Here is a 13,031-nt window from a genome sequence, read left to right on the forward strand (position 1 = left end):
TTTTATATCTCTTAATGGAACCACTATTCCCTCATACATTGCTTAGTTTATATGCAAATAATAATTCTAGCCCTTCTCTCTCTTTAAATAAATATTGACCATACTCCTCGTCTGGTACTTGTGCTTTATACCGACCACACTTATACATTTAAAATTCCAACGTTAAAATATTCGGAAATTTAAATCAAAACATCCCTCCAAAATAAAAAATAATATGTATCTTAATGGACTTACCATTCCCTGAGATATATCCCATAGTTTATAAAACAGTTAATATTCCAACCCTTTTCTCTTTTTAAAATAATTATTTCCAATTCTCTGTGCACGTAAGAATATTCGTTCGCCCATCCAACTCTCAAAAGATGGGGTCTGAAGATATTTTTGATAGCTTTTTTCTTACATTTATATATCTTAATGGAGCCAATATTACCTCATACATAGCTTAGTTGATGTGCCAATAATAGCTCAAGCCTTTCTCTCTCTTTAAATAAATATTGACCATACTCCTCGTTTGTTACTTGTGTATTATGTTGACCACACTTAAACATTTAATATTCCCACGTTAAATATATTCGGAAATTTAAATCAAAGCATCCCTCCAAAATAAAAAATAACATGTATCTTAATGGACTTACCATTCCCTGAGATTTATCCCATAGTTTATAAAACAGTTAATATTTCAACCCTTTTCTCTTTTTAAAATAATTATTTCCAATTCTCTGTGCACGTAAGAATATTCGTTCGCCCGTCCAACTCTCAAAAGATGGGGTCGGAAGACATTTTTGATAACTTTTTTTCTTACATATATATCTCTTAATGGAGCCACTATTCCCTCATACAAAGCTTAGTTGAAATGCAAATAATAATTCAAGCCTCTCTCTTAAAATAAATACCGACTATACCCCTCGTTTGGTACTTGTGTATTATACCGACCACACTTATAAATTTTAAATTCCCACGTAAAATATATTCGGAAATTTGAATCAAAACATTCCTCTAAAATAAAAATAACATGTAATTTTCTTTCTTACATTTATATCTCTTAATGGAGCCACTACTCCCTCATACATAGCTTAGTTGATATGCAAATAATAATTCAAGCCTTTATCTCTCTATAAATAATTATTGACCATACTCCTCGTTTGGCACTTGTGTATTATACAGACCACACTTATGTATTTAAAGTTCCCACGTTAAATATATTTGGAAATTTAAATCAAAACATCTCTCCAAAATAAAAACAATACGTATCTCTTAATGGATCCACAACTCCCTCATACATAGCTTAGTTGAAATGCAAATAATAATTCAATCCTCTCTCTTTTTAAATAAATATTGAACATACTCTTCGTCTGGTACTTGTGTATTATACCGACCACACCTATGCATCTAAAATTCCCACGTTAGATATAATCGAAAATTTAAATCAAAACATCACTCCAAAATAAAAAATAATATTTATTTTAATATTCCCTGAGATTTATCCCATAGTTGATAAAACAATTAACATTCTAACCCTTTTCTCTTCTTAAAATAAAAATTTCCGATTCTATTTGCACGTCAGAATCTCATTTCAAAATTCCTTTCAAGAAATTATTCTGCAATTTGTCACTTGAATTCTAACGCCCTCTCTAAAGTAGGTCAAAATTCCTTTCCCTTGGCTTAGTATCATATTATCGTCATAGACTATTTTTAGATCTAGTTTCTTACATGAGTAGATTTTCGTCATAAGCTATTGCGTAGATCTATTTTAGGTGTCCCGTCCACCTGTAGATATATATTAATGGTCGGAATATAGGGTAGTGATGGTGTTCTGGTCGCTTTATACGATGTGTAAGTCGAACCCAATAGACCTTTACTACTTAATTTAGGCAGTTTCTAAGGTATTGCTAATACGCTCTTCTGACAACTTGTGCATGTAGTGTGTTTTAATTTAGTTGAACTGTCCTCTCAACACTGCCTGAAATTTTCAACTTAATGTCCTTAGTCTTAGTAGTAGTCACAGCAGAAGTATTGATTGTAATAGTCTACATATATTGCCTTTTCGTTAATAGATCATACTTCTCCTCATTCCCTGAAAGCTCCAAATTAATGTCCTAAGCCATTCTTGAAGTACACCTTTTTGAAAACCTGAATGAACAGAGTGTGTTTAGATTTAATTCAACTTTCCGCTCAATACTCCCTGAAATATTTACCTTCATACCCTTCGCCTTAATAGCAGTAGGAATCATAATAGTTATAATAGGAGTAGTAGTAGTCGTAGTAGTTGTATTAGTAGTAGTAGAAACAGTTATAGCAGCAGCAGTATGCACATATTGCCTTTCGCAGTATGCCAGTATGCCTTTCGTATAGTTTAACATCCCACTCATCATGCCCTGGAAGTTTCAACTTAATACGCTTGGCCGTTCCTAAAATGTTGTTGATGTGTCCTTTTGGCAACCGGTATGCATATTGTGTCTTTTTATATAGTTCAATTTCTCCCTCAGCATTTCTTGAAGTTTTCACCTTGATATCCCCAGTCTTGGTTGTAGTTGCAATTGGAATAGTATGTGTAATAGTAGCAGTAGTAGTATTTGTGGTAGTATTAGTAATACTAGCATTAGTGGCGTGTTCTCATTGGTTTTGGGTCAATTGATCATTCCCCTTGTGATTCCCTGAAAATTCAAACTTTATACTCTTAAGTTATTCCTGTGATATGCGCTACACGACAACCCGCATGTACATAGTCTGGTTTGGTTCTGTTAACAATCTTCTCACCGTATCCTGAAAGCTTCATCTGAATGACCTTGGCCTTTTTGGACAATTAAATAAAAAAAACAAGTTTTTTAAACTGAAAGTAAGGAGAGACATTAAAACTTAAAACGAACAGAAATTATTCTGTATATGAAAGGGGCTGTCCCCTCCTCAACACTTCGCTCTTTACGCTAAAGTTTTTTATTGTTTTAAAAAATAAAGTTATGAGACACAGTCAAACTTTAGCGTAAAGAGCGAGGCGTTGAAGAGGGGACAGCCCCTTTCATATACGGAATAATTTCTGTTCGTTTTAAGTTTTAATGTCGCTCCTTACTTTCAGTTTAAAAAACTTGTTTTTTTTTATTGAATTTCTGATCGTTTTTTAGTTAATGCAGCTTTTATTTTGGCTCACCGTCACATTGAATAAGTAAACAAAATTTGCATAAAAATTTTACTTTTCTTTTGCTAAATGGATGTCTCTAAATTTGGTTATGACCTAATTTACAAATTAACTTACGTAACTAACTTCTATATTCGTATATTTTTCTTCTGGCAAAAAATACAAAGTTGCAGATTTTTGCAGATATGAGCTTGAAACCTATGTAATAGAGTTTTCTGATACGCTGAATCTGACGGTGTGATTTTCTTTAAAATTCTTTCACTTGTAGGGGATGTGTCCCCCCTCTTTAAAAAATTGGGTAAATTTTCTCAGGCTCGTAGCCTTTGATGAGTAATACTAAACTTAATAAAATTTATATATTTAGAATCAGCATTATAAACCCATTCTTTTGATACATTTATTGACATCAAAATTCCGTTTTTATAAGTTTCGATTACTGTTTAGCCGTATCGCTTGTTTTTTTTATTGTTTGTTTTATTATGTATATGTTATTACGTATATGAGGGGGTTCTCCCCTTAGTCAATACCACGCTCTTTACGTTAAAAGCTAAAAAAAAATTTAATTCACAAACCCCTGAATCACAAAGGCCGTTTAGTTAGAATAGCACTTGAAAGCACTAAAAAAAACTGTAGCGTAAAGAGCGAGGTATTGACTTGGGGGAGAACCCCCTCATATACGTTATAATTTCTGTTTGTTTAAAGTTCAAATGTTGGGTCTTATTTTCAGTTGAAAAAAACTTGTTTTTTTTAATTTAATTTCTGGTTGTTTTTTTAATAATGCTTGGAAATCCGGCGCCCCCTTCATAGAAATGTCCCCTACGCCAAAGAAACATCCTCCACGGAAAGATTCTCTCGAGTAACCCCCTCCTCCAGCCCCACCCTCCAGAAAAAAAATCCTTCCTGAAAATGTCTGTATACTTCCCAATAACCAATAAATAATGCTGGCAAGTCCGGCGCCCCCGTCATGGCAATTTCCCTTCCTCTATGAAAATTTCCTTCATGGACAGATCCTCCAACTTAACGCCCGACCCCCCCCCCTCCCCCACTACCAGAAAAAAAACCCTCCTGAAAACGTCTGTATACTTCCCAATAACCAATACTATATGTTAACATTGGGTAAAGTTCATAACTTTTAGCCCTCCCCTGGGGACTTTGGGGGATTAAGTCATCCTAAAGACATAGTTATCATATTTTCGACCATGCTGAACATAATGGATATCTTAAAATTTTGATCGGGTAACTTTGGAAAAAAATGAGCGTGGGAGGGGGCCTAGTTATCCTCAATTTTTTTTGGTCCCTTAAAAAGCGCCCTAAAACTTTTAATTTCCGTTCCAATGAACCCTCCCACGATATTCTAGGACCACTGGGTCGATACAATCACCCCTGGGTAAAAAAAAAACAAAAAAAACACGCATCCGTGATCTTTCTTCTTGCAAAAAATGCAAAATTCCACATTTTTGTAGATAGGAGCTTGAATCCTCTACAATAGGGTTCTCTGATACGCTGAATATGATGGTGTGATTTTCATTAATGTTCTATAGCTTTTAGGGGGTCTTTCCCCCTTTTTTTGAAAATCAGCCAAAGTTTCTCAGGCGCGTAACTTTTGATGGGTAGCACTAAACTTGATGAAAGTTATATATTTGATAATCAGCATTGAAATCTGATTCTTTTGATGTATCTATTGGTATCAAAAACTCGTTTTCTAGAGTTTCGGTTACCATTGAGCCGGGTCGCTCCTTACTTACAGTTCGTTACCACGAACTGTTTGAAAAAAGATCGATAACAAATACTATGTGTAAAAAATAGGCGAATTGTATTACTTACAGACACTGCCTCAATGGATATAGGAGGCAGGAAGGGTTGTAATCCCCGAAGACGTAGCTATTGGATGCTTTAACAATGTTGAACAAGATTACTATCTCAAAATTTCGATCAGGGTTCTTTGGGAAAAGAGGGTATGTAGGGTATGGGCGCTGGTTGCCCTCCAATCACTTTTGACTGTTAGATAAGGCACTAGAACTTTCAATTTACAATCGAATGAGCTCCTTCCGAAGTTTCTATGACAACTTCTTCCATGCGAAGTGCCGTCGAAAAAAAACTTTGTGCCCATTTCGTTTTTTTCATCAGGCAGCTCTTTTCGCCCTTTACTGTAGCTTATATATATATATATATATATATATATATATATATATATATATATATATATATATATATATATATATATATATATATATATATATATATATATATATATATATATATATATATATATATATATATATATATATATATATATATATATATATATATGTGTGTGTGTGTGTGTGTGTGTGTGTGTGTGTGTGTGTGTGTGTGTGCGAGCGAGAGCGAGCGAGCGAGCACACACACACACACACACACACACACACACACACACACACACACACACACACACACACACACACACACACACACACACACACACACACACACACACACACACACACACACACACACACACACACACACACACACACACACACACACACACACACACACACACACACACACACACACAAAAACATATACACAAACACATACAAACACACACACAAACAAAAAAAAAAACAAACAAAAACACCCACCCCAAAAAACACAAACACAAAACCTCCACAAACACAAAACACAAAAAACACACAAAAAAAAAAAAAAAAAAAAAAAAAAAAAAAAAAAAAAAAAAAAAAAACCAAATACAACATATATATATATATATATATATATATATATATATATATATATATATATATATATATATATATATATATATATATATATATATATATATATATATATATATATATATATATATATATATATCGAAAGGGTAACTACCTCCCGGGAAGTTATGATGTTGGTAGACTCCAGGATGAGAATTTGAGAGGGACTTTCCAGGAACAGTTGAATACTAAACTTGAGAGTTTAAAATTTGATAACGTGGAAGATGGTTGGGATAATTTTAGAAAAAATAATTTGTGAAGTTGCTGAAGGTTTCTTAGGAAAGAAAGCTAGAACTGCAGCTAATAATATTAGTGAAAAAGCTTTATGTTTAATAAAAAGGAGAAGGGACTATCTGTACAAGAATTATATGAGTGATAGATTATACGAAAATAAAAGGAATGTAAAGAAAGTGGAGAAAGCATTAAAATATGAACTAAGGAAGTGTGAAGTGGAGGCCATGGATAAAACTGCCGAGGATGTGGAAGATGCAGGTAGACGGCATAATAGTAAGATATCGGACTGGCAGGTTAACAAATTGTGAGGGAGTAGTTAATCCGGACTTGGCCGAGTTAAAGATAGGAATGGGACCTCAATTAGAGATAAGGAAAAAACTAAAGACAGCTGGGCTGAACATTTTGAGAATTTGTTAAACCGAGATAGAGTTGAAGGAAGAGATATAGAGGGAAATAAAAAAGTTTATAATACCTGGGATGTGAAGAAACATTTGTTTCGTGAGTAAGAATTAGCGACAATACTAAAAAGATTAAAAAATAATAAGGCTCCAGGTCCTGATAGTGTGGTAAATGAATTTCTTAAATATGGTAATTCTGGGGTTAGAAATAAGTTACCGAAGATTATGAATATGATTTTTGAAAAAGGGGAAGTACCTAATGATTTTAGGAAAACCTTAATTAAGCCACTTTATAAAAAAGGTGATAAAACTGAGTGTGGTAATTATCGAGGCATTAGTCTGGTCGCTGTAGGTAGTACATTACTTAGTAATATGATACTTTTTAGACTGAGAGATGCCATAGACAAAGTTTTAAGAGAAGAGCAGTGCGGTTTTAGAAAAGGTAGAGGATGTGTCGACTAAATTTTCACTCTTAGGCTAATAATTGAGAATAGTCTGAGTTTTCAGTCTGAGTTTTTGCTCCTCAGTTTTATAGATTATGAGCAAGCGTTCGATTCTGTTGATAGAAGTGCTTTAGTAAAGGTTTTGTCCTTGTATGGTATACCAGACAAATACATTAAATTGATTAGCACGCTATGTACGAGAATAACACTGTTGCGGTTAAGGTAGGAAATGAGGTTAGCAGCTGGTTTTGTATTAAATCAGGAGTTAAGCAGGGTTGTGTTCTATCACCCTTTATATGGATTATCTTGATGGACTTTGTGTTAAGGAGCACAGGAAAGACAACGGGGGACCACGGAATCCAATGGAGAGGAAAAAGTCTCATGGACTTAGATTATGCTGATGATTTAAGCATCCTAGATGAAAGTGAAAGCAAAATGAATGAATTTTTAGAGCTTTTGCGAGTTCAGGGTGCTAGAATAGGTTTGAAAATTATACTAAAGCTAGGAATAAGTGAAGATGAAAAGGTGATGTTGGGTAATGAAAAGATTGATCAGTTGGGCAGTTTCACTTACTTTGGTAGTATTATTAGTAAAGATGGTGGGAGCGGTGAAGATCTTAAAAGTAGAATAGCCAAGGCTCAGGGTTTTTTTCACAGTTAAAAAAAAGTTTGGAAGAATAGGAAAAAAAAGTCTGAAAACCAAGATTAGAATATTAGAAGCTACATTGATGACAGTGGTCAAATATGGCTCTGAAGCATGGGCGCTCCGAAAAGCAGATGAAGATTTGCTAGATTTTTTCCAGAGAAATTTCTTACGGATTGTTCTCGGTACCTGGCTTACTGACCGTATTTCAAACAATAGGCTATACGAAAAATGTGGTTCAATACCGCTCTCTAGGGCTATAATGAAAGAAAGGTTGAGGTGGCTAGGGCACGTTTTGCGGATGAACGATGACAGATTGCCGAAGATTGTTCTTTTCGGCCAACTGTCTAGGGCTAAACGGAAAGCAGGTTGTCCTCGTTTGGAGTGGGATGACGTCATAAAGAAAGATTTAACGGAAATAGGAACTTCGGGAGCGGGTATAAAAAGGGAGGCTTTGAATAGACTGGGATGGAGGAGGAGCGTGCGTAGCTGTGTTGGGCTCAGGCGGCTGTGTGCTGCGGTGAGTTGTTAGTAGTAATAGTAGTAGTAGTAGTACTACTATATATATATATATATATATATATATATATATATTTATATATATATATATATATATATATATATATATATATATAAAAAAAAAAAAAAAAGATAGATACATACATATATATATATATATATATATATATATATATATATATATATTTATATTTATACCATAAATAAATTGATTTAATATAAATAAAGTGTTTTCAGAAATGGCAATTGTTATGGTTTGTGTTAGAACCTGGGTATTTTGGGTAAACGGGTGATCATTATCATGAAAACATGGACACAAAAATATCACGTAAAAGCAACGGAAAGACGATCATGGTAGACGATACCACGGCGGGAATCCTCATTTAAACCCGTATGTCATACACTGAAACCATAGGGAATACAAATTCCCCATCCGCCGAAACCACTGTACGTTAGCCCTGCCGCCAACAATCTAAAATTCACGGAGAAGGAATCCACATTCGTGTCCACAAAACTACCGGATATGGTTAGTTTGATTATGCGTAAAATACAACAACAATAACCTTAGGGTGAGCAATGGTTACAATTCTTATTACACTGTAATAGACCAAAAATACATTAAAATGATTGCATGGGAAAATGCTTGAAGGCTTCGTTGAAAAAATACCAGTAGCTGCATTTAAGATAATGTCTCCACCGACCACCTGTACATTTATTACTTCATAATGTCCATGTTAAATAGCGAATTACAATTCAAACCATAAAAAAAAATCAAATCTATTTATATGTTTGCTTCTAACAAGGCTTGAATCCGTGAGCTAAATATGCTTAGATATCCGCAAATATGGGTCATTGGAGTAGAAGGGGGTTAGGATCTCCTTTTAAAAGCTGCCGAAGTAACACTTTCGCCCCCTGAAACATGCATCAAGACAAGATGAGGTATCTCTATATGCCCTTTTTTAAAGCCATAATATTGTGTCAATCGGGTTGGACACAGCGGGAGGTTGTCATTTCTGGCTAGCATTGACGTATTATCTTGACTGCCAATGAAAACGTTTTGGGTGCCTTTTAACACCTTTTGCTAGTTGGTGTCTCTGAATATATGTCACTGAGAAAAAGAAGAAAGAAAAATAACACGCCACAAGTCTCTTTGTCCACGACAAAAAGCATACATTCCGATGTCAAAATGACGTTTTTACTCTCTCACGTAGGACAAAATTTAAAATCCCTCTTGAGATATTGTTTAATAGCTAAAACAATCATGTTGTGGTGAAGATAAACTCTCTGGGTAAAAGTAACAGTTTTTCTTGGGGATAGGCAAGACTGAAGAAACCTCCATTGAAACGAAGAAGAGATAATACTTCCTGAATGCTTTCAACCAGTTCACTAAGTGCGAAGCGCGTTTTTCTACTTTTCAAGAACTCGAAATAACCCAGAGCATAACAGAAACAGATGGGTTTTATAATATCACCATGCATGTACAAAAGGGGTTCACTGGTTTAAAGACCCTTCTCCTGAAATCTCTATAGTTTTAAGATTTCCCCAGTGGCGGTTTCAGGCCCCATAGTTGGGGGATAAGGCATACCATAAGAGTGAAAAATATAAAATAAAAGCAATTTAATGTTACATGTCAGAAAAACTTAGGGTAGGGGGTAGCTTCCCCCCTTCCAAGGCCTAAAACTACCACTGGATTTCCCTGTAATTGTGTTGCAGGATTAACACTGTTTTGTTTTTCTCAGTTGCTTTCCTACTTCGGCAATTCCAGCTTATTGTTGGAAAATGGTAACGATTTAACCTCCACGGTTTCTGTAAAAAAGTAGATCTCAGGCAAAACTGATCAATATTACATCATGTTTAGGAAAACAGATTACAATTCTTGCCTGGGGCCTAATAGAATGGTTTTTTAAAGTAATTGAGCCAGAGCCTCGAGTGTTTGAGTTAAAGTGTAGTTTTAGATCTTGCGTGGGAGAGGACTATCTGAAGTAATGCTGACAATCTTCCGTTCCATCATATCATTCGTCTACTTTCGATTGAAGAAGTCCTTTCTAGCAGACAGGCGCAAGGGTGGCGCTAGTTTCAAGTCCAAGTTGGGCTAAAATCAAACAGTGTTTACCATGTGTGACAGTTTCTTGGCCCCATTACCAAAGAAATTGGAGTTCTCTCTTCGTATCTTTCTAGGTAGTGACAATAGAAAGATGGCCTGTGGCGAGAAAATCAACTTTTGAAACAACACGGATAGATTTTTGGCTGATCAATATTCCTTCATGAGCTTATCAAAGTACATCATATCAGTTTTTTCACAAAATAAATTTTTCCTGCGATAAAACATTTCAGAATTTTCGAGGGGTTAACAACTTCAAAGTTGTATTACCTGTTAGAAAAATAACAATGGTTCAAATTTCAAGACAAAGGGAGAAAATGTTAGCAAAAAATTACAGTTAAGCCTTTGTCTTCTTTGCGTTGAGGGGATAGCCTTTGTTAATTGAGGCACCTATAAATTACTCTCATGTTCGGGTAGATCCAGGATTTTTTTTAGAGGGGGGGGGCTCAAAATAGGCTGATCTGATAAAAAAAAAATAGGGGGCGCAAATTAAGTTGATCCGATAAACTTGCGTTAGGAGCAAGTTTAATTAACGCAAACTTGGGATAATTAAGTAAATTACACTACTTTAGACTACGTTAGGGGGTGCCCTCCCCCCTGAATCCACCACTAAGTGACGGAAAGGGACGTGCAAGTAAGAATTGATAGTTAGAGCAGTCATCTTTTGGTTAAGGGCTAGGAACTTCTATAAATTCAGTTATTGTCAGAATCCCAGATAAATTTTTAGCCTCATTTGCATAATTTACGTCACATTCCACCCTTGCATAACTGATTAACGCTACGTTGACGAAGGGGATGCTAAGGCAATCTAACTGCCTATATGCAAATAGCTCACGCATCCAAAGCGTTAAATTAACGGAATTTCAATGTTTTAACCTGAGAATCGCTTTTTCCTTTGAGTGATTAAAAAAAAAAAACGGCAAGTTTTTTCAAATGAAATTAAGGATCATTAGAACTTAAACGAACAGAAATTATTACAATATGGGGAGGATACCCCCTCCACAATACTTTGCTCTTCGCTCTAACGTTATTTAGAATGTTTAGAAAGCTATCTTATTCTAATTTGACGAACCTTGTGTTTCATTTTTTGTTCATAAAGGATTGGTGTACAAAATCATACTTTAGCGTAAAGAGCGAAGTATTTAAGAGGGGACATCCCCCACATCCCACCACTGAAAATTCCCCCAGAGAAAATTCGCTTTCCGAAAAAATGTCTGTTTACTTCCCAATAACAAATGTTATGTGTAAGCAATAGGCAATCAATAGGCATTTCTTTTTTGAATTAAATGAAAGAAAAAAAATTAACAGAAAGCAAGTAACGACACTAAAACTTAAAACGAATAGAAATTATTCAGTATAGGGAAGGTGCTGATCCATCCTCAACGTCTCGCTCTTTACACTAAAGTTTGAACTCTGTGTCACAACTCTACATTTTAAAATAATAAAAACTTTAGCGTAAAGAGTGAGGCGTTGAAGAGGGGACAACAGTAGAATGCATCGTATGGATTCCATGGGACGTATAGGAAAACATTTCTATGGAAGCTCTACACCTTTTCAAAGAGAGTGAGTAGAACCTGTCAAAGAGTTTGATAACTTCTAGCTTAAAGGCATCTCATCGGGTTTGGTTAAGAATGCGTCGTGTCTAGAATTGATTGGCATATGGTGTTAAATCATTTTGCTTAAAAGCTAACTCTAACTGAAAAAAAGCGTATAGCATTTGCGAATTGAACTGTATGAACGATGTTAATTGAATAATAGGAAAAAAACAGAGCTAGATAGCATTTGCGAATTGGACCGTATGAAGGTGGTAAAAAAAAGGGCTAAACTGATTATCAGTTAAGGTAACCCCGAAGGGCTTGTTAAATCAGACAATTTGTTATAAATTTGGAACAACATCTATCTATGAAAATGGTTAACTATGATAGAATGACCTTGTGATTTGACCTAGCTTTACTTCTTCGATGTGTTCTGTATAATACACAACTGGCGTTTGAAGAGTGTTGTCAATTTAAAATATGGTGTAGCGTTATAGTATACTAAAAAGTTGATACTAAGAGAGATGTAGATGTCAAGAAAAGAATTTTAATAATGACTTTCCGAAAAATTCATAAAAATACTTGCAAGTCGAGTTGTGAGGTGACAATTGATTTGAAGCATCATGGATCATAAGCACCAATGACCCTAACCACCAAGGACCTCAACCTCCAAAGGTCCCATACCTCCAAGGGCCCCCTCCCTCCAAATTTTTGTCCCTCCCTCCCACCATTTTTTTTGAATTTTTTTTGGTTTTTTTTTTATTATTATAATTATTTTTTTAACATATTATATTTTTTCTACTTTTTATATCTCTTAGAATGACATGTAACATACCTAAAACAAAAAAAATCACATTTAATATTTTCCAAATTCAAAATGAAAATGATACAGAAATGTTAGTCGTGACTTTCACTATTAGAAAAATATTCTTTGTACTAGCACTTTTTTTTATTGGACTAAATATGTTTTTGGACTTAGAAATTATTCAATTTTCTTTACGTATCTTAAAATGACATGAAACATGCTTATGGCTTTAACAATTCTACTCTATGCTTGCTCAGAGACACGATGCGGCTTTCCCACTGGTACTTTATGGCGGGTTATCGACACTACCTAGTCTAGTACATGTATTAAATCAGTATTTTTTTAAGCAGTGGAACGACAAACATGTAAGTCATATCTTCAAAAAAGTGAAGATGGAGCATTTTATGAAAGTGTGTTCACGTGATAGTTTCATTGTAGCATTGAAGACTGACAAGGAGAAGCATT

Source organism: Artemia sp. Qi Xiang Cuo, chromosome 1 (genome assembly GCF_049724085.1).
Source record: "Artemia sp. Qi Xiang Cuo chromosome 1, ASM4972408v1, whole genome shotgun sequence".
Lineage (NCBI taxonomy): Eukaryota > Metazoa > Arthropoda > Branchiopoda > Anostraca > Artemiidae > Artemia > Artemia sp. Qi Xiang Cuo.